This window comes from Triturus cristatus, chromosome 4_1 (assembly GCF_964204655.1).
Source record: "Triturus cristatus chromosome 4_1, aTriCri1.1, whole genome shotgun sequence".
Lineage (NCBI taxonomy): Eukaryota > Metazoa > Chordata > Amphibia > Caudata > Salamandridae > Triturus > Triturus cristatus.
The window spans coordinates 105,973,121-105,999,828 of record NC_140585.1 but is presented as its reverse complement, the minus strand read 5'-3'; the positions used below and the strand labels follow the sequence as shown (position 1 = coordinate 105,999,828).

Here is a 26,708-nt window from a genome sequence, read left to right as displayed (position 1 = left end):
TACAAAAAAACGCTTCATAGGAGAGATGAGAAAAACAAAACGTGTGCCCTCTGTGAGGCTCCAACTCACGAACTTCAGATGATGAGACTGACGCGCTGCCTACTGCTCAAAGAAGGCTGTAGGAGCTATGTAGGCGTATGTTATTAAACACTGATGTCATACAGTGCAGTGCTTTATAGCTAGAACAATGTTTGTGATTAGGAACACAACAAATGTATCGCTTTTGTCAATGGTGCTAATATTATTTTATATTATTCATCATGTTTGAAGTAATTCCAATTCACAAAATTCAAATGTTATTCACTACTTTAATGAGTGCACTGCAAAATGCACACTTGTTCGAGGAAAAAACAAGAGTGCATTATTTTTTGTAACCAACTTTCCAGTGTTTTTCTCTGACAGAGAATGGAACTCCAGAGTGATGAATTTTGACCCTGGTGCGATAATGTTCATATAATGCAAGTTCCCTGGTGGCCACAAGAGGCAGCAGTGAGTCATTGAGTAGCCAAAGAAAAAGAGAACTTACATTCAATCAACATGACTGTGCTTAATTTGTAAAATAATAAGAGCTGGTGCAAAATATTGTGCTCAGAAGCCGTCAGCTGGCACTATCGAATGCCGGGGGAGCCAAATGTCCAGGTTATGTAGTCTTGATTCCACCTCATGCCTCTTTCTTCCACCATCACACACTCCGTGCTCCTTTATCTCACTTTTTCAGGTTCTTTTTCATTACTGCTTTCTTTCTTTGTCACTGTTTTCCGTCTTTCTTTTCCTTGTTGTTTCAACTTTTTGTGTTTTTCTCTTTCTTGCTGTAGGTCAAAATCTGATGAGGAAAAATAGGTGCTAGTCCCAACAAGGAGTGCCGTGGGCCCCACCCACATTCACGGATTTAAACTAAGCACTGCCAGACCATTGTAATAGGCTCCATTGAAGAGATGTCACCTACTCTAGGCTGAGAAGAGTTTGGGTGGACCTGATAAATACACATACAATTAGCCAGAAAGCATCAGTCACACTATATATACAAATACACATTGTAATCTTCATTATATAAAAATATTCGATAAACCTTCTATTAAAGGCCTCTTGCTAGAGGTGAGAGCGGCATTAACATGGGGCGGCAGGAGTGGAAAGGGACCAGGCTGAGGAGATGGGATTGAAACTTAACTTCAAAAGACATTCATAAAAGATGTTTTTCAAAAGTTTCATTGGTCAGAGAAGAGCTGGGCTGAGTGGAAGTTGCCTTGGAGGGTGGGGGAAATTAGGTAAACTAGAAAGAGCAAGGGTCTCTGGGATCTAAGAATAGAATTGGGGTCATATGGATGGATGAGGACAGAAGGATCACACAAGGCATGTCAATTAATTTTGGAGCTGTTAGGGTATGAATCAGTCACGGCTGCTCCCACGAACCAATAGTGGGGCGAAGAGGGGGCGGGGGGAGGATTGGAAGGGAGGGAGAAGCGTCCTCTCGTCCTCTTCCTGGCTTCTGTTGGAACAGACAGCAGGAAGCACTCAGGCTCTCCTAAGTCAATCATAATGCTGCAATGCAGCGTTGTGATTGGTCTGTGCCGTGATTCGGCGCACAGATGGGGAACGGGAGCCTGGGCATGTGCTCCACCCAGGGTGGGATGCAGCCTGGGTGGAGAACATTCATGTGCACTTAGGAGGGTGCCACCACTTCTCCCCCTGCTGCCCAGCCTAGCCACGCCCCACAAAACTTCCTCAGCACAGAAAAATAAAATGACAATAACATCACATAAATATCTTTTTTTTTTTCCTTTTCAATGCTGAAAGGCACTGGGGCGACGCACCTTCGCCTTAGCAGAGGAGCCACCCCTGGCAGCAACACCGCGAGTCCTTCATCTCTCCCCCTCGCATGTGATGGGTGCCAGCCTTGGAGGGCCTGAGCCATGAATTGGATTGCCACCTGGCACTTTTATAACTGGTATGACCAATATTGCAATGTCCTCGCCAGTACAAAAATTTGAATAATCGTCTTAAGCCGGTATTTTTTCCCTTATCGGTGAATACTTTAAACAGTAAAGGTAGGAAGAAAGGTGTCAAAATATCAATTTAAAATGTGCTCTCCAGCTGCCTTAATGATACCTGACTAATAATGAGAGTAAAAAAATAGAGACACGGCCTGTTAAAATGAATAGAGAGGATTTGACGACTCACTGTTGACCACTGCTGAAGGCATACTCGCTGTAACAAGACTGAGGCGGTTGAGCGGAGCAGCTTGATCAAAGCTTTAAAAAGAACAAGCATTTGCAATGCAATAGGTCTCGCATTTACGTGAGTTTGAGCTATTGACATTGCAAATGACAATGCCTTTTATTTTTGTTTCCGTTTAAAAAAAAAAAGGCATTTTTATTTACAATGCCAAGAACTTAAACTCACGTAAATGCGAGACCTATTGCATTGCAAATGCTTGTTAACATTAAAAGTAAAGCGCCGGTGCCCGATTATAGCAAAAGCGCCTTCATGAAGTACCCGTGACGGAGACATATGGCGGCTGCGCGCGTTCACACGCACATGCACGCAGGCTTTAGGCCAGCGGCTGCAGCACTTTGAAAATCCCCTTACAAAAATTCGAGCAACAGCGCATGCGCTGTTCTAGGCTCGACCTAAAAACGACTGCTGATGCTCAGATGAGAAAAAGGGTTCGGAATTTTACTGGGTGACCTGACATTTCTGTCTGAGAAACATTATCTAATTTTGGGTAATTCTGCAGCTACTAGGTGCATTTAGAAATATTATATAGCTTATTATTCTTTAGTTTGAGAAAACAAAAATACGTATGCATTCGGTCCTAAAAGAAAATTCTAACCAACCTGAAGTCAATGTGTAGTTTTGGGAGCATGTTTTTTCTGTTTCTTTGATGCAAGCAGATGGCACAGTGGGGGTCAGTCTAAGCCTGGTGTCTCAAAGAGGCGAGTCCCCTGTGTCTTCTAACTCCCCCTCAAATACCCCTTTTAAAAGGAGGTGCATTTTGTGTCACCTTCCTTTGAAGTGGAAGCTGCTGTCTCGCTCGCAGTGCTGAAGACAGTGGCTGCTATTCACAACATACAGAGCTAACGCCAATCACACTGCCAAGTGTGAAGAAGCAGGCTGGAGTCCATCAAAGCCACGTCATCAATCCCTTCAGACCAAAGCAACATGGCGCCAAGAGTGTAGACAGAGTCAAGAACTTGTCACTTCCATTAGAGCTGAAGCAATTCAAAGAGAAAGGCGCACTCTTCTCAACAAAGGCAGCAAGGCCTCGGGTTGCTATTTCATGGTGCGCCATGTTCAAACTGCGATATTCTCACCAGTCAAAGTACGTTTTGCATGCCACCCGTTTAGAATACCCAAGAAGTAGATTTGGCGGGAGAAAGTGAGATTGTGTTTTGTAATAAATTGGGAAATTCACCTTTCTAAATAGTGAAAGTGGAACGAGCACACTGCATAAACATTCAAAATGCCTCAAGCTATTTAAAAAAAAAAAACTAGTGTTGAGCAAACCCGGCATTTTATATCACAGCGTCCGTTGCGGCCCCAGCCCCCACAGCACTTGAGGCTTCCAATTCCCTACACCTGGACCAAACGGCTCCCACACGCACAGTGTGCACCATCGGCCCTGCTCAGTTTGGGGGATGGGGAAAGCGGGCGCCGTGTTTAGAACTTCATTGAAAAGCACCTGCTGCAGAGTTCCTTATGCGTCCTGCAGTTTTCGAGGCAAAAATAACAAGCATTGGCCGCACGCGCGCCTCGCGCTTTAAGTTAAAAAAAAAAACAAGCACAGTAAGGCTAAAAGAAAACCTTCTGCACCCACACTACCAAAAAAATATATATGATCATGAATTACTACATTATCATCGTTAGGTCAGAGCTTGGCAGGTATTTAACGGTGATTGTTTTTCTTTTCACACGGCCTTGTTAGTAATAAAAGATCCCCGGTGCTGGAAGCATTACATTCTGCCACTGGAACTCTCCGAAAAAGAGTAAGGCACGACGAGCGCAATTCTAACAGTTTGCTTAGTAAGTTTGTTTCAGTTAATTAAAACCATTTCGTTTTTCTGAAACAAAATATTGAAAACCATAGCAACTTAGAGAAGTTCCATACGTCATTATTAAAACTGAATTAATAAACAATATAAAATTCAGCGTTCTAACAGCAGGGGCTGAATAGCGTCGGATTGTCATTTAAGTAATCTCCGGAGACCGGAGGAAAGCTAAAATTGTACAAGACCTCGCTCCAACACGTTAAAATACTTGCAGCCACACTCTGGATAATACTTCATTATAAGGCAACTCCTTAAAGCTGAAATAAATGATATGGCTTATTGATCTTGGTGTCAGTTCCTGTTGCAAAAAACGTCAGAGCAAGAGGGAGATGTATACAAGGCCCTCTACTGATACTTAAAATTTAAGAATGTGGCTTAGTTTTCCTTGTATGTGTAGATTGTAACACTTTAAGCCAGGTTAAAAGAGAGCTGCGCACTATAGCATTTTTTCGGCAACATCCTACATGGGACGTGTGATCAACCATTCGCACCGAGAACAATTTATGTGTTAAGCCAATGTACGAGATAAGCGCTCAGCTGCTTGCAGCACTTCGGGACGGATAGCACACTGAAGATAGTGATCCAAATTAGAATAAAAGGGGCGGGTGAGCCACGGGAGTGGCTACGATGTGCCCCATGAATACTTTCTTTCACTTGTAGCTTTGTGACGGAGCAGTGGCACAGACTGACAACTACCACTGCAGGCGGCAGGGGGGCTATTCTACTTCCGTGGCCAGTGGTGGGAGCGAAGGTACAAGTGACAGCCCAACAGCTTCAGGACAGGAGTTAACAAGCACTCTAAAAAAAGTTAAATAAATAAACGGAGCGTGGTGACCCTAAATCTGGCGCTGCGCTCCGAAATAAAGTAAACCAGCACTGAAAAGGGGGCGGGTAGCGGTGGGGAGGACGACGGGGTGGGGGGGGGGGAGTATAAGGGGAGAAATAAAAAGCACGTCCGCCATTGTTTAAGGCAAACGCGTAATACGAAAAACAAGGTTAAAATGAAAAAAAAAAACATAATAGTTAACCAAAAGGTACTTGCACCTCGGTCTGCACGTGTACCTACTGCTCGCTTACTGTAGTCCGTGGAAAAGCAAATACGATTGAAAGTAAAATGCAGGCGGAATAGAGAACTAGGAGAGGTGTGCCAGCAGGGTGCCACGCAGGGCACTGCACTCTCCAAGGCACTGCCTACTCGCAGAGCACAGCTATAAAGATAAAACACAAGGACAAACATCTAAAGATAAGCATCGCGATCACGATAAAACATCAAAGCGGCCGCGAAAGTGAAAGACAACGAGTGCTTTCAGGCTGCCAAATGGTGCGCGCGCCCGGCACACATGCACAGTAGTTGGCGGCCTGAAAGCACTCGTTTGCACTTCCAAAAGTGCTTACTATAAGTCTCGCCAGAGCAGCGCTAAAGCGCTGTCTCAGGCGAGACCTAAAAAGGCGCTGAGGGCCTTGTAGGAGCAGTGGAGTGGGCCTCAGTTAGTAATGTAACATCAGCCCCTGCAGGGACTGGGGTGCAGTGGGGGGCCGAACTCCAGGGTGCCCCCTCAGGCACTGTGCAGGGGTGGCAGGCCCCTTGCCTGAGAGCTCCTGACTGGGTCTGGTTGGGGCTTGGGTAGCACTCCATGTACTTTGCAGGGTGGCCTCCTTACGTTACGCTACGCCAGTGGGAGAGTCCGGCATTGGCAAATCCAAAGTGTGTAGACAGATCTCCCCTATCCAAGAGGAAGAGACATGCGCCAAGGTCCAAACAAGAAATCCGGACCAGCGAGGGGTGACAAACTTTATCTCACTGGATAAATTAAAGAGGAGCGAAGCTGGCAGAAGGTGGCAGAGGCAGGGGAGAGATGATTGAGGTTCGTCTACTGGACAAAAGGTACGGGAGAGGACAGAAGAAGAGATGCAGGCCAGAGGCGGGACAACGTGAGCCTCCCTTACACTCCACCCCGCAATTGTTCCACAGAAGAAGAAGATTGTTCATTGCAATGGCCTAAGGCTTCCTAATGGTAAAGTACTGAAGGGCGGTGGGTGGTTCGCGGACACCTAAGGCCTTTGCCCTACACGACTGAAGAGCATTAGTAAAGCCAATTAGCTATATAATACAATGAGCTCCAGGTGAGGTGGGGATCCCAGGTTCTAAACGACTTGTACAATAGTGTGTCCCAGTCAACTTCATACAGCAGTGCACACAAGCAAGACATAAAGCGCTAAGCAATGAAGATAGAATTAAGGGCCGAAAGACAATGGTAAAGCACAACAGTCTTCTCCCTCGACATCTTAACAGCTGTGTCCCAATCCAGGTGCGTGTCGGGCCCAAAGAACCAATGAACCCAAAGTTTGATGGACCAAAGGAAGAGCAATGATCCGGGAGGGGCGAGGGGGCACACCAAACAGGACTCGCCCTATCCCTATATGACTGCACGGGCAAAGTGTGGCTCAGCACCACATATACAAGCAGGTACTACGGAGATATGGGTGGTACACCAAGAAATAATAACTCATTGAGCTCCTGGATATGCACAAAGCTTTAACGTGGACAGAGAAAAGCAGAGTTTCAAGACAAACTTGAGGATTTAGAGAATAGATCAAGATAAAAGAATAGCAAAATACGGGGAGTGCCACAGGGCAAAGAAGGGAACCACAACGACATGGTAGTGTTAGACCTGGCACCATTGGCGTGAGTCTCCCTTCCATTTTTCACTGTGTCTCCTCTGTTTTTGCTGGTTATAGATGCTCTGGGCACTGTGCCACTGCCATTCAGTGCCACAGCGCGAATGCTCCCTTTGTATGTATGTATGTATGTATGTATGTATAGCACATTTATAAAGTGCTACTGTCACCCATCGGGCATTCTGGCGCTGTGATCTAACTGATCCTGCAGCAAAAACAATACTGTATCGGCAAGCTACCCAATCCTTGGAAACAGGTGAGTTTTTAATTCTTTTTAAAAGAGAAGAGATCTCCTAAACATCTAAGCGGCAGTGGCAGATCGTTCCACAACTTAGATGCCATATAGACAAAGGAGCGTGCCACCATCCGCTTTCTCCGGATTTTGGGGACAACTACCAAGTTAGCTGAAGCAGAGCGGAGAGATCTAATAGGGATGTACCAAGAGAACATCTCCTGTAGGGGTAGTGGTCCCAAACCATGTAGGGCCCGGAAGACCAAGCATAAAGCTTTAAACTCGACCCGCTGAGAGATAGGCAGCCAGTGCAGGTCTTTAAGTGCTGCGGATGACGAATCAAAGCGTCGGCGGGATAGTGCTAACTTAGCAGCAAAGTTCTGTACCCGTTGTAGTTTGCCTAATGCCGTGATAGGTGCCCCCAGAAGCAGTGCATTGCAGTAATCAAGTCTACTTAAAATGATACTGCGCACTACTTCTGGTCTGGCATGGGCGGGAAGCAAAGGGAGAATCTTCCGCAGAGTGCGCAACAGCCCCATACAGGAGGACACTGTTTTATCAATTAAACCCTCTAGTTGAAGATTGGGTTCCATTGTCACCCCAGATTACGAACCGAGCTTGCCGCTGCTACCGTACCCTGAAAGGAGGGAGGCCAAAAGTCCTGTGGTAGGGGTCGTGGGACACGGTCCACTGAGCAATGCAGCACCTCCGTTTTGGAGCTGTTAAATTGCAACAATTTGTTACTCAGCCAGGTCGCCGTGGAGACCATACAATGGTGAAAGGTCTCCAATGACACCGCCTTCTCCCCCTCAAAGGAGAAGATAAGTTGGGTGTCATCAGCATAATTGGTGACCGTTATGCCAAAAGATTTAATTAACTTGACCAGGGGGCGGAGGTAAAGATTGAAAAGAATGGGACTGATGGCTGATCCCTGGGGTACGCCCTGCCCTACCCTTCTGATGGTAGACTTGAAGGGAGGCAGGGCAACCACCTGATGTCTGTTGGCCAAGTATGAAACAAGCCAATCTCGGGCCAGACCCATCACACCAGCCTCCTCCAATCTCCTGGTCAAGATGGCGTGATTGACCGTATCGAACGCTGCCGACATGTCAAGCAGCACTAAAAAGGCTGCTTGACCATAATCGGCACGCAAACGAAGGTCACTCAGAACGGTCACCAAAGCTGATTCGGTTCCATGCGCTGGCCTGAACCCAAACTGCACCATGTCCAGACAGTCATTAACTTCCAAAAAACCGGACAGATGTTTCGTGACCAGTTTCTCCAAGATCTTAATCGGGAAGGGAAGCAATGAAATAGGTCTGTAATTAGCGGGAGATAGGGGGTCCAGTGATTCCTTCTTCAACAGCGGAGAAACTACCGCAAGCTTCCAGCTGTCCGGAACCTGGGCAGAGCCGAGAGACTGGCAGCAGATTGCATGGAGAGGAGGAAACAGCTCCTCCCCAAACACCTTCCAAAACTTGTGCGGAAGAACATCAAGAGGAGAGCCTGAAGACACACTATCCGCTAAAGCAATAAACTCTGCAAAGGAGGGGGAGGGGAAGCTGTCCAACCTTGCTCTCCCAGCCTCCAACTCTGATGTAGGCGGGAGAGCGGCCTCTGAGATATTGGGACTCAGTTTACTCAAGATGGTCGCGATCTTATCTTCGAAGGCCATGGCCAACGAGTCGCAGAGTAACTGAGAGGCAGGAATAACTGTAGAAGCACTAGCCGGTCGAGACAGCTCGTTGACAATTTTAAACAAAGCCTGAGCTTTATTAGAGGCTGACAATAAAGTCTCCTCTAGGAACCTTGCTTTTGCACACTTAATCTGTGACTTATAAGCTGCCAGCTCCTGTTTAAAAAGGGCTTGATCCGAAGCCAGATAGTGTTTCCTCCATCTCCGCTCTGCCCGTTTACATTGATGTTTAAGTTGGAGGAGCTCCCTCGAAAACCAAGGCATGGCAGCTCTAGATCTTTGTAAAGATGACATGTGAATTGGTACATCCATGATTGGCTCATTTGGTTTACCTGTTAGTCCCTAGTAGCGTGGCCTGTGTGTGCCCAGGGCTGGTAAACCGAATGCTGCTGGTGGGCCTGCAGCACTGGTTTTTGCCACCCACAGAAGCAGTATGTAAAGTGGGTGTCAGACCTGCCACTGCAGTGTCTGCGTGCAGTCCAGAACTACCATCTTGACTGTGAAGTGCACCCACTTCCCATCCCCTGAACCTTCCCTTGGCATCCTGTAAGCCACCCTTATGATAGGGTGCATTGTATGTGTAAGGTAGGATATGCTCTAATGTGTGTAGCATGTCCTAGTAGTGAATTACACCCAATTTCGTTTTTCACTGCTGTAAGGATACCTGTTCTCCATAGGCCAGAATGGGAGGTTTTGGCTATTACATTCTATAATCCTAACTGACCCACAGAACATGGTAGAAAAACGAATTTAGTATGCCTGAGCTCAGAATATTAAAATACATCTTTTAGTGAAGGTTATTTTTATATTCTGTGTTTGAAACGACCACTTTTAGAGTATAGGTACTTTCTTGCCTAAGCCTTCCAGTATGCTCTGGTATTATGTGTATTGGCTGTCTGGTTTTGGAGGGACAGGGCAGGCTGAGTCAGACCTAGGTTGAATAGAGAGATCTGCCTTGGAGTGAGGGGAGGGGTAGCTCCTGCACTTGAATAGGGCTGTGCCTGGCAAGGTGAATGCTGGCTCCATCTCCCACTGTGCGTCTGAAGGCAGACCCCCTCTCTCTGAAAGGAAGGATGCTGCCTGGTAAACAAAGTGCTCCAGGGCTCGGCAGAACTGGTTCTGGCTGGGTTCAGAGACTTGTGACTCCTAAGAACAAAGACTTTGGGGGTATAAATATTTGTGCCCAAACCCCTACAATTTGTATTGCTACTGGACAACAAGAAGAACCTCTGTCCGTGTAACTACAGGAATCTGCAGGAGAAGGACTGTCCTTGTGCTTGTGTGCTGTTTCTTGGACTGGCCTGCAGTGGTTACTACTGGACTTGGTAGAAGATGAAAAGGACTTTGAAGGAACTTTTATTTTTGGCTACAGCAATCAACCAAGGGCTAGAAGAGAGCTAGCCTCCTGCAGGAGTCTCAGGCACATCAGACTTCACCACCAGCCTCCTGTTTCCTCCCAGCGAGGATTTCTATCTGCAGGTGAGGCTCCTGTGAGTTCCAGGGCCTCTAGTTCTACTGTTGAAAAAAGAGTGCTGAAAATCGTTGCTAAACCCCGTTAGCGCGCCGCTGCAGCTGGAAAGCGTGAGGAAAATCGTCGCTCTGCTACCACCGAGCGCTCGCTACCGGAGATCGTCGCATCACCTGTCGGCGGGCCTGAAAATGCTCGCTAACCCCGAAGATTATCGCATTACCTGTCAGTGGGCCCCAAAACGCCTGCTAACCTAAGTGCATCGCATCATCTGTCTGCGGGCCTAAGAGTGCTCGCTGTCCCAAAGATTACCGCATTGCCTGTCAGCGGGCCCCAAAACGCCGCTAACCCAAGAACGTCGCATCACCTGTCTGCAGGCCTGAAAAGGCCCGCTATCCCGAAGATCATCGCAGACCATGTCAGCGGGTTCCAAAACGCTCGCTAACCCAAGTTATTGAATCGCCTGACAGCGGGCCTGAAAACGCTCGCTAACCCGAAGATTGTCGCATTGTTTGTTAGCGTGCCCCAAAACGCTCGCTAACCAAAAATCATCGCACCAAGTTCATCACAGCGCGGATGCCGTGCGTTCGCCATTTTCCCCGCATCACATCAGGATTGTCACTCCCTCGCGTAGCGCCATTTTCTTTTATCGCAGCAAGATCGCACATGCAACAGGCTCGGCGCATCATCCTCCCTTAGCGGCAAGGATTTTATCACATCGCCAGCTTAGCGTGCAGAAGTTTGTCGCTTTGTCCCGCCCGCAACCCAGCGCATCATCCTCCCTTGCGGTAAGGATTCAACGCATTGCTGGTTAGCGTGAGGAAATTTATCGCTACAACTCCTTAGCGACATTTTTGTTGCTTTGCTACAGAATCCAGATACCTTGTGAGTAAAAGGGTCGTAGAGACCACTGCATTGAACTGAACATCATTTTGTGCACATTGAACCATTTTTGCAGAATCTTTAAAGTAACCCTGCGGTCTTAGTATTGTGGATTTTTTTACTGTTATCGGTCTTGTGTTAAGTCTATATAAATATACTTATTTTTTATAATTACTTGAGTGGTGTCCATTTGTAGTGTTCCTCATTGTGTTACTGTGTATGGTCATAAATGCTTCACACACTGCCTCTGAGATAAGCCTAGCTGCTCGTGCTACGTTACCACAAGGTTGAGCAGGGGTTATCAAAGGGTGTACGCTGCTTACTCTGACTTAGGAAGAAGGGTCCCTACTTGGAGAGTGGCCAGCCATTGCCAACTAGAGACCTCCATTTCTAACAGGAAGCAAATGTCAAATCATCCAAAAACATGTAATTATGACATATTTGACATATGTAGAGTCTACCCATATCATAGATAGTTGGACCACCCAAATTTGAACGCTATTATTATCGGATTAATAATAAATTGTTGTCCTATGTTGGGTGATTTCTTCTTTTGTACGTATTGTAAATATTGCAGACACTAATTGCTACATAGTGTTCGCCTCACTTTTTTGCACTTGCACTGCGCCGTCACTTAGAGCAACTACATTATTTTGATTACTGTATTGAAATTTTGATATGGAGGAATCTTGATTAAGAAAATATTTAAATGTTCTATGGAGGTGAATTTATTGGATTTATTTTGAACCACGCTAAGGCAAGAGACACTAATTCTTAGGGAAACAATGTTTTTGAATTCTTGTGGTATGTGTTCTGTGCTGTACTTGAAACCTCAATTAAAAGAACTTTCCCATTAACTCGGATACCAGAGAAATTGGGGAAAGTTGATATACTTGGACTGGTTCAGATTTACTGTGCTACATCCAATTTCACAAACATACATACACTTTCAAGAACTATTTTTTAAATCATTCATTTTATTTGGCTTAGTATAAAATATTAAACATGTTTAAAAAAATCATTTTTTAACTTATTTGTAACATCTATGAAATAGGTTAAATGAAAAACTATCTATATAATGAAATTCAATACATTTTAATAAAGTATTAAACATTTCTAGTAAGAAATATATTATTGTAATAAAAATATAATAGCAAATTTAAATATTAATATTTACTTTGTTTAATTAATACAACTATAATCGCCAACATTATTGGATTGAACCTTATAAAATTAAAATGAACCCCTCACACAATCCACACCAAAAACCCATTATGCATTTTTTTTAAATTATGAATCCAATATTTTCTTCAAAAACTGTTAATAATGTGTAGGTATATACTTTCTTTAATGCATTTTATTTAAAATGTAATCCAGAACTATAATAAATAAAAAATCAAATTGAATAAATTCAATTCACTTAAATATAGATTTAAACACTCCGTAACCAATAACCCAATAAACCTGATGCACCCTGGAAAAATAATCATATCCAGTTACACAGAAATTATTCAAAATAACTACAACATAAAACTCTCCCCACCTAATCCTCCAATAATCCCACAACCTGTAAAAAATATAAAATATTAATAACATACAAAAAAATAAAGTTAAACCTCATTTTTACTAAATGAATTGAAAAATAAAAACAACTACATTTATAATATATTAAATACTATGATATTTTTAGTAATCTATATTTCTAAAATCGATAATATTAACATTGATGTAATTACCAAACTTTAAAAAAAGATACCTGGTCCCTGATAATTTGGTCAGTTGACATAATGAAGGTGATAATCAGGTATCACCCCTCGAAGTAGTACCTGAACCCAGGATTACGCATTTGTTAGACCTGGTATTGTTGTCGTGGCTTTACCCCAAACTTCAATTTTACTGGCCCAAGGTCTCTGCACACTTTACCACTGATAACCAGTGCTAAAGTGCTTGTGCTCTCTCCTTAAAACATGTTAAATTGACTTACAAACAATTAGCATATATAATTTACTGCTAAGCCCCTGGTAAAGTGGCACTTCACATGGCTAGGGCCTATAAATTAAATGCTACTATTTTGCCTGCAGCACCGATTGTGCCACCCTTTTGAGTTACCCTTTAAACCTGTCTCAGGCCTGCCATTGCAGCCTGTGTGTGCGCGCAGTTTAAACTGCGCGCACACACCTGCTTCAAAGACCGGTTGGACAACAACGCACACAACTGCAAGGAACTCTTCAACATCGTGAAAGAGCTTTCCAACCCCAGCGCAGGAAACAACGACATCACCCCATCGCAAGACCTCTGCAACTCCCTCGCTTCATACTTCCACAACAAGATCGCGGACATACATAACAGCTTCAACAACCAACCAACGCACACCATGACCGAACAACCACCCCCCACCACCACCCTCCACGCCTGGACCCCGATCAGCACCGAAGACACCATCCGCACGATGAACTCCATCCACTCCGGATCACCGACCGACCCCTGCCCTCACCACGTCTTCAACAAGGCCGACGCTGTCATCGCACCCCACCTGCGAGACATCATCAACACTTCCTTCGACACCACCATCTTCCCTGAGAGCTGGAAGCACGCCGAACTCAGCGCCCTACTAAAGAAACCTACAGCGGACCCCACCGACCTCAAGAATTACCGCCCCATCTCGCTCCTCCCGTTTCCAGCCAAAGTCATCGAGAAGACCGTCAACAAGCAGATGGCCGCCTTCCTCGAGACAAACGGATCCCTCGACCCCTCACAGTCCGGCTTCCGAGCCAATCACAGCACCGAGACCGCCCTCATCGCCGCCACCGATGACATCCGAGCCCTGATGGACAATGGAGAAACAGCGGCCCTCATCCTCCTAGACCTCTCTGCGGCATTCGACACGGTCTGCCACCGCACCCTAGTACGGCGCCTCAGCAACATCGGATTCCAGGACAAGGCACTGGACTGGATCATCTCCTTCCTCGACGGAAGAACACAGAGAGTCCGCCTACCACCGTACAAGTCAGAGGCCTCCGAAGTCACCTGCGGCGTCCCTCAAGGATCATCTCTGAGCCCCACCCTCTTCAACGTCTACATGAGCCCCCTCGCGGCCATCGTACGCAAACACAACCTCAACATAATCTCCTACGCCGACGACACCCAACTGATCCTCTCCCTGACCAACGACCCCGCCGCCGCCAGATCCAACCTGCACGAAGGGATGAAAGAGGTAGCCGAGTGGATGACGACCAGCCGCCTGAAACTGAACTCGGACAAGACGGAGGTCCTCATCCTGGGCTCCTCACCCTCCGCCTGGGACGACTCCTGGTGGCCTCCCGCCCTGGGCACCGCACCCAAACCGACAGACCATGCACGCAACCTGGGCTTCCTCCTGGACTCCTCCCTCTCCATGACCAGGCAAGTCAACAACGTCTCCTCGGCGTGCTTCAACATCCTACGCATGCTACGGAAGATCTTCTGGTGAATCCCCACCGAGACCAGGAAGACCGTCACCCAGGCCCTCGTCACCAGCCGACTGGACTACGGCAACGCCCTCTACGCCGGTACCACCGCCAAGCTCCAGAAGAGACTCCAGCGGATCCAGAACGCCTCAGCCAGACTCATCCTCGACATCCCACGAACCAGCCACATCTCCGGACATCTGAGAGACCTTCACTGGCTCCCCGTCAACAAAAGAATCACCTTCCGCCTCCTCACCCACGCACACAAAGCCCTACACGACCAAGGCCCGAGCTACCTCAACAGCCGAGTCAACTTCTACGCTCCCAAACGCCACCTCCGATCAGCCAACCACGCCCTCGCCGCCGTCCCCCGCATCCGAAGAGCGACTACAGGAGGAAGGTCCTTCTCCTACCTGGCCGCCAAGACCTGGAACTCCCTCCCTACCGACCTGCGCCTGACCCAAGACCACCTCTCCTTCAGGAAGAAGCTGAAGACCTGGCTGTTCGAGCAGTAGCGGCACCCCCCCCTTCCCCCCCCCCCAGCGCCTTGAGACCCTACGGGTATGTAGCGCGCTTTACAAGTGTCACTGATTGATTGATTGATTGATTGATTGCTATTTCCACCTGGCAAAGTAAACCTCTTACCAGGCCCAAACCTTCCTTTTTAATTCATATGCCACCCCTAGGGTAGGCCCTGGACATACTAGAGAGCACGGTGCAATGTATTTCAAAAGAAGGACATGTACTTTTAAGTTTTACATTCATTTTCAGTCCTGCAAGGCCTATCCCACCCATAGGATAACAGTGGAATTACCTTAGTACATATTATAAGTGTAATTTCCAAATGGGAACAGGTAAGCCCTTATTGTTTGGTGACTCTGGAATCACAATTTAAAATCCTAACTTATGGTGAAGTCAGATTTTAAATTGCAATTCGGAAAATGCCACTTTTAGAATCTGAGATTGCTCCCGGAACAAGGCTCCCCGAAGCGTTCGATAGCAGACAAACGACCGAAGATAGACCCACGCATTCAAATAATTTAGACTAGCAGCTGAGTCAGGCAATCATTCGGCCCTTGATCTATCACCTCCCCGTCCAAGTCATAAGGGAAGAGCAGATCCCACATAAGATACCACCAAGTCCAGGTCCTGAAGAAAACCCCAAAATGAATGTGGGGTTGGAAACGCGTTGACCCTGGCCTCTGGGACAATATACTTTTATTAGTGCCTGAGGAGAAAAGCTCATAAATACTTACTCTCTTAGTGTTAACACTTACAGATTTTAAGTTCCAGGGCTACACACGTAGGCAGGAGTTTGTTTATATTTGAAGTCTATAAATCCCAGACGACCTCCGCCCTAGTGTGATCATTCATCAACACAGGACGGGTGTTCCATGTTCTGTCTATCTGTTCATTTATAATTTGTGGGATTTCATGTAATGTCTCACAATTGGTATTTGTTTGTGTATGTAACGTCAAATTGTTGTAAGTGTGTTCTTTATCATGACATGGTGTTAATGTACATATTCGTTTTCAAAAAGTATGAGAATAATTGTGAAATAAACCACACAAGCTTGTGGATTAAAAACACCGGCCCATTGTATGGTGAATTCTGTATTTAACTTGTGTCACTAGAAACCTTTTGTGTAAAAAAAGTACTGTGGTCCTTCCTAGTGTGCACTTTGGACCCAAACCTTCCATTTGTTTATACTTTTAGAAAGTTGGCATTTTCTTGCCTCAGCCATTTGGTACCTACAGCCTGTGTCTGGCTCATATGACTAGGTATGGATGACAGTTGGGCTTTGTGTATTCCTCATAGACAGCCACACACAATGGGGAGCTTAGATGTGACTTGATGGACCATCACTGGCAGGATGGGAGGGAAGAGCTAGACCCAACCCCATTTACACTTAAATAGGCTGTGTCATGTCTCCACTAAAAGTGCTGCATACCTCCTGTAGTTAGTCTAGATCCAATGCCTGGAATCCAGGACACCTGTGCACTTAAAATACATGCCTCTCCCCATTTCAAGGTCAGGCGTTTGACATCCAAACACAACTACTTGTGACGCTTGACGTCTCCTCTCTTTACACGTCAATTCTTCAGGCCAAAGCACTGGAGGTGGTACGATCCACCCTGGACAAACGCCAAAGACCACACTGGATACTGACAGCTTTCCTGATTGCCATGTTCGAAATCGCGATGAAGAAAAACTACTTCATATTCAGAAATCAGTTCTATTTTTAATGTAAAGGTGTGGCAATGGGAGCTACGTATAGACGATTATGAGGAAGAACATCTGTATAGCCATGACAACCTGTTTATCGAGTCTATTGATTTTTTCAAGGAAACCGAAATCCTGACGAAACGCTTGAAAGAGCGAGGTTACCCAACAGGACTGCTCACATGGGCAAGGAAGCGAGCGTGGTATTGCCCGTGAGTCCAGCTACTACAAGTAAAAGAAAAGAAGACCACAACTGAAAACATTGTCTGTGTGACCACATTTAACTCCAAAAGCAATGACATAACAAAGATTGTGAAAAAGTACTGGAATCTGGTCGCCAATGAACTTAACACTACAGATACCCCACTTGTTGCCTTCAGGAGAGGCAGGAACATAAAAGACAATGCAGTCAAGGATTATCTGGACCCACCCAAGCAACCTGATCTGACGAGCCTACTGGGCCTACCACCAGTAACAGGAATATATAAATGTGGTCAATGCAAAGCGTGCCCGCTAACCATGGAGGGGGCCTCTTTCACACACAAAAATCGAACACACAAACCACCATTGTTCACCAACTGTAACAGTACCAATGTGGTGTACGTCATCCGCTGTCCCTGTAATTCACTATATGTAGGGCAGACCACACAGAAGGTGAAGGCAAGAATACTCCAACACATGAGCGGAGTTAGGTGCAAAGTACAGGGAGCCCCTTTGGTGGAACATTTTACTACCAACAATCACTCCCCAGAGAGCATCCGATGGTGGGTAGACGAGAACGTCTGCCCACACCCTAGGGGTGGGTCCATTGCCGCAACCCTAAACTTGAAGGAGTGCAGATGGATACACTCCCTAAACTCAGCGACGGACGGCCTCAATGAGCATGAGGAGACCGCAAAACAGATGGGCCAACTATAGCACAATGTAACCATGCAACTCCAGTTTACACCCAGCGTCCTTATGTGTTCTCACATATTGTTTGAAAATAACACATTGCCAATTATGTCACCATTATGTGCATGACTCACTGTTAAACACTCAATGAATTGCCCATAAGCCATGTTGTGTATAATGGTTGCTTCTATTTGCTTGTAAATATCAAAAGCATCACTTATGTATTGAATTCTGCGGATATTGCTCGGAGCAATGGGCGATGCCAAATGTTAAAGTAATGAGATGTTACATAACACTAGTCTCGCCATACACTGTAGATTGCCAGCAATACTATGTGTGTCTTGACATTAACTCCATTTGCTTGTATATATCAAATGTTTCACCTGTGTACTGAATTCTGCACAAATTGCCCGTGGCACCTGGACATAACGCTTGTCTCGACAGATGCTGTATTTTGCCAACAATAACATGTGTGTCTTGACATTTAATTCACATACTATAAATCGCCCGTGTCACTGTGCCTAAATGCATCAGCTGCCTGTGCAACTTGATACCCGCATATGGCCAATTGTCGTGTACGATATACACCTTATTTACATTGGTACTTTAAGGCATATGACAGTAGAAACACACAGAACTATCCCCGCCTTCATTATCGATTAGGCAGACTCGCCGTTGCTTAGCAACCGGGACGTTCGGCACCGCGAGCGCTACGTGCATGTTTCTGTCACGTCCGCGCGCTTGCTTTATAAGCAAGTTCCACATCAGCGTGGAAACTTGTTAACGAACTGCTGCGACTACACAGGACGGATGCCTGCGAGTCATTCTCCAACATAGAATTCTCCTTTGTTACCCTAAATCGAGGTAAGCGCACATCTTGTGAGCTCAAACGCGGCCTACACCTTTCTAGACACCCACCTCGATCGTTTAAGCCAGCCGAGGCTACAGCGTGCTCTCGCCCACATGGGTTTAGAGATTTACTAATTATACATGCACTTCCCATGCCGAGCTCCAACACGCAATATGCCAGGTTTGCGTGCGACCTCATACCTGCACACAGCCCAAGCCCTTCTTCCCCGTTTTTTGTAAATCGGCCTGAGAGACAATGGTAATTTATAACTAATCTACCATAAGTGAAGGGACCCTGGTATTCTTAACCAACTCACCCAGTACATGGGTGGACACGCTTTGCGAGGGAGCGCTTTAGTAAATCTGCTGGTGCGACACTGTCAAGCTTAATTTGAAGCAACCGCACTCCCAAATGAGATGGGACTCACCAGCAGGGTTCCCACATAACCCTTGATTTTAGATAGTTAGGGACCTTGACATTTGCAAACGCCTAACCTTCTAAATCTTCCGTGCAAGAAGGGACTTTGTTGACTCACACAGCAATTCACTAGTCATTGCGCGTTCCCACTACACGGGCTAGCCTCATTGTAAATCTGCCGGCACGACACCGTTAACTTAAAGCAACCGCACTTTTGCAAGAGAAGGGCCCCTATCACAAGGGCCTCTATGTCAGAATTGTGGTAGTATCACAATTGCATATACACATTAATGGATCTAAACCATATGCCTCATTTGTCTTATAGACAGTCACCGCCTGGGTTCACTCTGATTCTACCTCCAGGCTTCGCAAGATGATTGCCTAACCAGGATTGACTCTGGTGCATAGTGGGTGAGTTCTATCACCCTGCTCTCTCATTCGTATCTCCGCTAGACGTAGCAACCACAGATGCCTAATATGCGCTTTCCTCCACTTTAGGCAGTCACTGCCCTATCCCCGTTCTGTCCTGATGAAGACCAACTTTGACTACCTAATGGAGATTACCTTGGGTTGAAACGTCGACAATCTTGCCAGGCCCCAGATTGACCAAGGCTCTGCATACTATAAAAGAAGAGTCATTGGATGTTCATAATTATCTGGCCTATCCCCCACATGTATATATTTTAATCACTCTGTTTAGATTGCACACCACTGTACATTGAGCACACATGTCACTTTATCACCCACCACTTGTAAAGTTCACCTTGTATTGACAGCCTTGAATATATGAATGAGTTAATTCAGATTAAACGAAACAGTAGACAGCAATTTTGAGTCACATGTTTTATTGTTCACCAAATTATATATTTTATTCAGGCGTTTGAGATACGAATGTTTAAATATATGTAAGATTAAGCGTACTAATAAGAAATTTCCGACAGTACCACTTTTTGTTTACTAATTTATACCCTGGTTCTGAAGGACACAGGGTCACCCCATTTTTGTTTAACCCCTCTCCCCATTTTAAAAGCACAGCTGGGTATAATACTGGACTTCAGACACCACCACTTCAGTACACCTTTGTACTTGTGGATACTCTGCCAAGAAGAACTGCTGTACTGCTGAAAGCACTGCCACTCTGCTGGAATGCTGTTCTTAAGGAACTGCTGCCCTGCTGTGTTGACCTGTTGCCCTCTTGCCTGGGTGAGAAGGTCTGGACCTGCACATCTTGACCCCAAAAGCCAGAATGAGTTCAAGGGCTAGTTGGCTGGCCCCCGGATCTGAACCTTCAGGGATACAACTAACTTCCAACAACCTTGCACCTGCACCTGAACTCTGTCATCTGTGAGTCTGCCCTTCAGAGTGATGCCTCTCCGGGAGAGGTCAGCCAGCATCAAGCAGGTCCAGTTGCAGGTCCAGGCAGGTCCAGTGCAGCAGGTCAGCTGGGCAGTTGCAAGGAGGCCTCTGGAGCTTCTTATGACCCTGTAGCTTTCAACAGGAGGTCCGTCAGCTAACCCTTGGAGTCGCTTCAGGTAGCCTGGGATGAAGTGGGCAGGTCCAGACACTTGCTTATCAGACAGCAAGTCAGGGGCTCCAGCAGCAGGCCAGTCCCCTGGCAGCAGGGCAGTCCTTTTTCTGCAGTATTCACACAAGTCCAGGAGTGGACTGAAGAGTGGGTCTCAGGGTCCAATATGTATACCTGGTGCCAGATTTAAAATGGGGTAAACTTCTTGACTTCCCTCCCACACAGCTGGTTCTAGAACTTCCGTCCTTCCTAGCTCTGGTTCCAAGGTTTCTGGGATGATAATAGGTTAGTGTGAAGTCCTTTGTGAGTGTGCTGAGACAGCCACTTTGAAGTGCCTGTGTGGTAGGTAACAGCTTCCTTCCTCCCAAGATGGCACATCATCACAACACCTAGTTCCCCTTTCTATCACTGTCCTGGAGGAATAAACAAAGGCAGACTGCCAACTGCAGCTAGTCATGTGGCCCAGGGTACAGGCTGCAGGCACCAAGGAGCTGGGACAAGAAAATGTCTACATTCTAAAAGTGGTGTTTTTAGAACTGTGACTTAAAATCCAACTTTGCCATTAAATAGGGTTTTAAATTATAATTCATTTGAGACCAAACTTGATATTTCTACCTGTTCCCAAGCAAACATTATCACCTTTTAAATGTAATAGGGTAACCCAATGTTATCCTTTAGGAGAGGTAGGCCTCTCAATAGTGAAAAACTAATTTGAGTTTTTCAGTATGAGGGCATGCAAAACTTAAAAGTATATGTCCAACTTTGTAAATATATTGCACCCTGACTTCTGGGCTGTTTAGGGCATACCCTAAGGGTGACATGTGTATTTGAAAGGAAAGTTTAGACTTGGCCAAAGGTTTATTTTACCAAGTCCAATTGCAAAATTAAAACTGCAAACAGACTGCAATGGCATTCCAGAAACATATTTTAAAAGACTCCTTAAGTGGGTGGCATAATAAGTGCTGCAGGCCCACTAGTAGTGTTTAATTTCCAGGCCTTGGCTACATGTAGTACCACTTTACTTGGGACGTATAAGTAAATTGCCTATTGGGTGTAAGACCATTTGTCCATGGTTGAAGGAGAGAGCACATTCACTTAAGCACTGGTTAGCAGTGGTGATGGGCACAGAGTCCTAAAAGCCAACAAATGATGGTTCAGAAAACAGGAGGGGGGAAGGCAGAAAGTTTTAGGATGATCCTGCAAGGACCAAGTCCAACCCTTTATTAAATTCCCTCTTTCGGGGTTGGGGAGGAGCCTGTAGTAAATGTGTGCTCATTTATTAAAATAATCAACCCAAACAGTCATATTTTTATAAAGCTTTTATTCTAATCGGTGATGGGTCATAAAATCAATTGCAGACATTCAATGAGCGACCGCTTCAAGGTTGGCGGATACAAAGTTGACCTTTCGCACAACCTCTTTCTAACTGAGTATGTGGTCTATGCCCTTACCCTCTATGCCCACAACCATGTGTCCCTTCATCGTACAGTGGAAATACCAAGCAGCACTCAGGAAATGACACAGACCAGGTGGATCTGAAGAGACTACAGGGGAAGGTGGGTCTGGAAGTTGTGGCAGACACACCTTGTTTAAATTAGAACTGTGACTCAGTGATAGTCGAAATAAAACAGTAAGTAGGACATGGGACCTATTGCTTCACCAACTGAAGTAATCACCCACTAACCGAGAAAGTTGCCCACCTCAAATGACCAGCTACCAATTGCCCATACATTAGACAATTTATAATAAAGAATGAGAGGCAACCAAAAAAAACCAAAGTATGAGAGACAAAGAGTTATACACAGGACCAAAGTAGTCGGACCCTGCTTGTAGTTTTCTTTTTTATTCCATTCCTCTTCAAGGATCACAGGCAAGCGCAACCAACGCGTTTCGCCTCAACATAGGCTTTCTCAGGGCAATATTGTGTGAAACTGGGTTCTAATTACTTATTCTGAAAGGCACAGCGCTGCAATCTAGGACGGTGTTCTCAACTATACAACCAGCGTTAGTAGTTCACTAAAGTAGATCTCAATAACGATTCAATCCTGGTACCATAAATCATGGGTTTATGAGCAGAATGTTTCCAAATAATGCCATTTTCGGGGAAGTGGGTTTCCTGCACTGCAGTGTGTCGTTATTTGTGTGTAGCAAAAGAGACACATTTTATGTTTAATATACAAAATAAATTCAGTTTTGCATGCAGGTAGAGTTGCAAACTTTTTCAGAAAGAAATACCAGTCACTTGTTTCTGTTTTGGACCAGACATTATGTGATAGGTGAAAACATATTCAAGCAGAATGATCAGCATTCTTTTGCAAGATGGAAATTATACTTCTATTTGCTTTAATAGTCATTCTGAAGCGATGTTGACAGCTCTCAAAGTCTTAGAGATTGATTTGTGCAGTAGTGGCTGCTACCGGACCCAGGTGGTGAGGCAGGTGGGGTGGGTGGGGTGACAACGCAAACATCAAAAATAAAAAAACACTTCTGCTTAACTTGTGATTGTTCTGAGCGCCATGGTTCGCTCGGGGAGGCTTTGCATGTCCATCCCCAGGCTGTGTATTGCAGCCTGGTGGGGAAGATGCAAAGTGCGCCAGATCCGATTTCATGGTCAGCACTGGAGTAAAAAACAATCTAAAAAGTATAAATACAAAATACCGACGCTACAGAACTTATTTTACTAAATAGTGTGCCCTCTGTGAGGCTCGAACTCACGACCTTCAGATTATGAGACTGACGCGCTGCCTACTGCGCTAAGAAGGCTCTGGTGGTTACAGCGGTAACTTCTTCTAAGAATCTGAAACGGCCATGAGGTATCCAGGACTTGCCCTTTATATTTATATAAATTTGATTGTGAACTGGTACATCCTGTTATCAATGTCACACTTGCTACGTCATACTTTTCCCAAGCCGCCCATCGACTATACATTTATAAATTATCACGTTTTTTGCAGTGAGGCCGAACGGGATTAAAACAAACTCTGAAAATCCTGGCACTGTCCAAACACGCTCCGTTGGAACATTTGCCCTGATTGTTGACGACAGACACTCGAGCCAGAGAGATCATCGGATCTGCAGCTCCCTTTGTGACCACGGGAGGCGGCAGTGAGCCGTGCACAGACTGGGAATGGGGGCGCTGCCGGGTTGCAGATTTCACTGCTGGCCAGGTGCAGACCACGTGCACTGGCAGCCAGCGATCACGACCTGCACGTGGGTGTGCGCACTGCAATCACACTGGTGCTCGCTCAGCCTTGCACTGGTGGCTGCAGCCCTGCCCAGCCGCACGAACAGGCGTGGTACACCAGCATTAATGGCGAGATGAGGAGCATCTGTTACACCAGCATTAATGCTGAGATGGGGAGCATCTGCCAGCATTAATGGCGAGATGAGGAGCATCTGTTACACCAGCATTAATGCTGAGATGAGGAGCATCTGTTACACCAGCATTATGGTGAGACGAGGAGCATCAATGGTGAGATGAGGAGCATCTGTTACACCAGCATTAATGCTGAGATGAGGAGCATCGCCTCACGGTTCTCTTTGTTCGGAAACTTGACGCTTTGAAGCCTCTCTAAGTTTCAATCTGCTTTTCTCTGTTTTCACTTCTTCTTCCTATACATTCGAACTTTCTCTCTCCACTCCTGTCTCCCTTCACTTGGACTACATTTTTTCTATAAATGCTGACAATTCTCTATTTTTTTTGTTAAAGTGAAATGACTGGATTATGGGGGATGAACTGACTGCACGATGTGTGCACAAGAAACAAGGTGTGTCCCATCCGATAGCCATCGGAGGTTTCATAGTGTAGTGGTTATCACGTCTGCTTTACACGCAGAAGGTCCTGGGTTCGATCCCCAGTGAAACCATGGAACAATTATTTTGCAAATTGTTTACATTTTTTAAATATAAAGCGCAGAGTCGCTCACGATGCAAAATATATCACGAAAAGACATCTGAAATAATAAAAGGATAGTACACCGAACAACCATTAAGCAATGGAGCTGTCGGTATTTCAAGGTGGAGAGGTTAAGTGACGGGGTGGGGGCTAGAAGTTAAATACCCCAGGGGGCCTTGATAGATAACTAATCACTGAACACTTTTATATTTATATAAAAAGCGTATATTTAATGAGTCTACGAATGTCCTTTGAAATTGAGAGGTTTTATCATTTATTTGTAGAGCGCTTTGTATGAAGGTATTCGTGCTCACTAGCGCGTTATAGGACTCGCCTATATTAATATTTTAAATCTCCCGCGTTTTGTATTTGTGTTCATTTTCATTTGTTTTCCCCTGTTTTTATCTGTGGGGGGTTGCCCTCTCACCTGCACTCTAATTTGTCGTTGCACCGCTGTTTTAGCGGGTCCTGTCCTGGGGGTTTGGAAATCGGGGAGAATCGGCTGCCATATTGGGAGTGGGAGTGGTGGTGACGCTTTTTGGGCGCCATCTTGAGCGTTCTAGCGGTGCTGCTTATACACGGCCACCCTACTTAAGGCGGTTCTTCAAGGGGGTCAGCCTGGATAAGGTATTCGTGCTCACTAGCGCGTTATAGGACTCGCGTGCTTAGCGCTGTGCTGAAGGTGCGCTCTGCCTATATTAATATTTTAAATCTCCCGCGTTTTGTATTTGTGTTCATTTTTATTTGGGCGCCATCTTGAGCGTTCTAGTGGTGCTGCTTATACGCGGCCACCCTACTTAAGCCAGCCCCTCAAGCGCGCAGCGGTGACGCGCAGCGGGGGCGCCTTCCCTGCGCCTGAGTCGCGCCAGAGTCCTGCCCGTCTGCGCTCGTCAGGGCTTAGGCAGGGCTCTGTAGCTCGTTTCCCTCTGTGTTTTCTTAGGACCCTTCAGTACGAATGTATTCTAGAATTGAGCTGCTCAGTTATCGCGATTCTACTCCCTGTACTCAGGCACCGCTACACCCTCTCTCCTGCCCTTTTCAGTGCCGGGAGTGTGTTTTTAGACTTACATCTCCCGCTTCTATTTCTGCTTATAAGATAGCCCCCTTAGAGTGCCCAGATTGTCTCGTTCCACCGCTGGTAAAATTTCAGGCCCCCTATGATTTTAAGGTTTGTCATCTCAACGTGAGGTCGTTGGTCAAACATCATCTGGATGTTCATACTCTACTTACGGAGGAAGCTCCTGACATTCTTTTTATGTCAGAGACTTGGCTGCATGAGGAAGCTTTGGCAGCGGTTAATCTGGCTCTTCCCTCTGAGTATGCGATATTTACACATAATCGTAACTCGAGAGGCGGTGGTATTGCGGCCGCTGTCAAATCCTGCTACTCATGTATATGGACGGCCTTGGACATAGCTGGCTGCGAAAGTGCCCATTTTCGTATTTCTGTCAGTCCGCATTTTACCTTCTCTGGACTACTTATCTATCGGCCTCCGGGCCCGGATGCTGCCTTTAGATTAGCTCTTCCTGAAGTTGTCAGCGCACTAGCTTTAAGGGCTGCTAACTTTAGCATTCTCGGCGACTTAAATCTTCATTTTGATACTCCCCTTTCTCCTGCAGCACGTAGCATTCTTGCCGATTTGGAGGCTCTCCAGCTACCTCAGTTGGTTAATCATCGCACTCATGTTGGTGGGCACATTTTAGACCCTATTTTTACCAACCTAACTACGGCTAAAGTGCTGCCTCCCAGGCCTATGGCCTGGACTGATCACCATCTCATAGAGCTTCACCTCACGATTGAGGACTCTCCTCTCAGAGCAATCGCGCCTGTGTTCTTCAGACGCCCATGGAAAAAACTGAAGCTAGCCGATTTCCATCGGTTTCTTGGTCTACATCCTTCCGGGCCCCTTTTCCGATGCTGAGTCGGGCTATGATCTCTTCTGCAGATGGCTGACTGGAGCCTTAGACTGCTTGATCCCAATTGCTGAGAGTAAGCGCCGTCGCGCTGAACCCAGTCCCTTGTATGATGACTCGCTTCGGCTCTTAAGAAAATCTTGTAAACAAGCTGAAAGAGCCTGGCGTAAGTCATATTTGCCTGATAGGAAATTGTTGTATCTTGCCAGGATAAAAAAATATCATAGAGCGGTCTGTAAAGCTCGGGCCGCTTACTTTTCTCGTGAATTTAATATCAGCACCAATCCTACTAAATTAATATTTAAGGTGCTTAAGGATCTTACAGCCAGTAGAGCCCCAGTCGCTGTGATCTGCTCTGCTCCGCATTGTGAGGGCCTGGCTGCCTTTTTTGTGGAAAAGGTGGAGGCCATTTATCGTTCTTTTCCTGGCTCATCTGCATCTTTGGAGAAGCTGGAATCCGGCCCGAAGACAACTATGTCTTTGCGCTCTTTTCCTGAGCTTTCGATGGAGGAATTTAATAAAATTGCGGCGAAAGTCAAAG

The 26,708-nt window shown here is 46.0% G+C and overlaps 1 non-coding gene across 1 annotated transcript; it reads left to right on the top strand.

The window, feature by feature from the left end:
• The first annotated feature begins 24,152 nt into the window (after nt 1-24,152).
• On the top strand, nt 24,153-24,225 carry TRNAV-UAC (transfer RNA valine (anticodon UAC)). The gene has a single exon. It is a non-coding gene; the product is annotated as a tRNA-Val (tRNA).
• The last annotated feature ends 2,483 nt before the right edge of the window (nt 24,226-26,708 follow it).